The following is a 1941-nucleotide window of genomic DNA, read 5'->3' as shown; positions in this document are numbered from 1 at the left end:
GATATATTTTTTTTCTTAAAAAATTATAATTTATATGAATGATGTTATATGTACAAGTTTTTTTTAACCAAATTTAACTAAGTTGGTGCGAAGTCAAGTGAAACAAAATGCATGCATACATCACTATTCCTTATTTTTCGCGCTTTTTGCAGCATACACATAATCTTTGTTGGAGAGCACAAAAACTTATTTATATAGCACACAAATTTTTGAAACTTAACACACAAAATTTTACACATAACGTGAACTTGATGTAGTACAAATATTTTTACGCATAGCACATATATTTTTGTATATAGCACACAAATCTTTGCACATAGCACAATTTTTTGAGCGAATGTATTTTATTAGTTAGATGAGTCAATGTTCTAGATATGTAGTTCTAAACGAATGCACATAAAAAATTATATGCTATGCAACAAGATTTTTATATTGTTCACACAAATTTATGTTATATGTATTTTATTGGTTGAGTGTCAATGTTTTGGGCATATGATCCTTAAAAAAATTTTGTACTGTATACTAAAATTTGTGTGCCGTACACAAAAATTTATGTGTTGTGTATCAAAATTTATGTGCTCTAATTTTTTACACATTTATAAGAGAAGAAAATGAAGATGATAAGGACGTTGATAATGATAATAAAAGAGGATGACGAGAAAAAAAAAGAAAAAAAATTAACAACAATAACAATATCAACAATAACATGAAAAAAATAGTCGACAACGGTGGCGGCATTGATGATGACGACGACTTTAAAGAAAAAAAAAAGAAGAAGGAATGTGACGATCGTTAAAGAAAAGAGAAAGTGGTGCGGATTTTTATTTTTAAACAACTTGGTTAAATTTAGTTATAAAAAAGCTTGGACACTAGTATTTTTGAACTTATATTACCTTTAATATCATAATATTTTTTAAGAAATATTATATTCTTATTTTCTGTGAGCTACATTGGAATTTGTTCAAATAAAATTAAATTAGATTGGTCGAGTAGTTAGTTTTTTTATTTATTTAAATAAGAGTAAAGTATATTTTTTGTCCCTAAAATTTGACAAAAATTTCAAAAATATTCTTAAGTTTTATTTTGTTTCAATTTTGTCTCAAAAGTTTTCGATTTACATCAAATATACCATTGACGGCTAATTTTTCGAAAAACTTAAGACCAATTCAACAACAAGAACAACCCTCAACACAAGCAAATTAAGTATCATTTTCATGCATTATTGTTAGATTGATCTTAAATTTTTTAAAAATTTAGCTGTTAGGGGTATATTTGATGCAAGTCGAAAACTTTTGAGACAAAATTGAAACAAAATAAAACTTAAGGATATTTTAAAATTTTTTGCCAAATTTCAAGAACAAAAAATATACTTTACCTCTTTAAATAAATGTCAAAAGTTTGAATACTGCATTGTATTGTATACACTACAATCTATTGTCTATCAACAAACCATTAAATAGAATTTCAGATCAATCCTTAGCATAAACTCACGATAACTAATTGGTGAAAATTCACATGTAATAGTCTTTATATAAACTAATAGTTGAGAATTAATAAATAATAATTTATTTAAATTATTTAAAAGTTTTTAATTATTAACTTAACANNNNTATTAATAAAAATAATAATTTATAAATTTATTATTTAAAATTTATCAAAACACATCATATTAGTAAATGAAGCCGGGTTTATGAAGGGTTTCCTATGGGATCTGTTTGGCCATTTCACCCGGTTTCATCCATAATCACACCTTCACCCACAAAGATTCCTTCATTCTGCAATCTGCACAGAAGAGAACACTACACACAAATCTTCAAAGATACTCGTAACAACACAAAAGAGGTAACACTCTTCCTTCACAATTCACTAAAACACATTACATTATCTTCTTTTCTTCTTCTTCACTTTCACTCACTCACTGTTTTTTAGTGTTTCAACATG

This window comes from Arachis ipaensis, chromosome B01 (assembly GCF_000816755.2).
Source record: "Arachis ipaensis cultivar K30076 chromosome B01, Araip1.1, whole genome shotgun sequence".
NCBI classification, from domain to species: domain Eukaryota; kingdom Viridiplantae; phylum Streptophyta; class Magnoliopsida; order Fabales; family Fabaceae; genus Arachis; species Arachis ipaensis.
Note: the sequence above shows the minus strand (reverse complement) of the source record.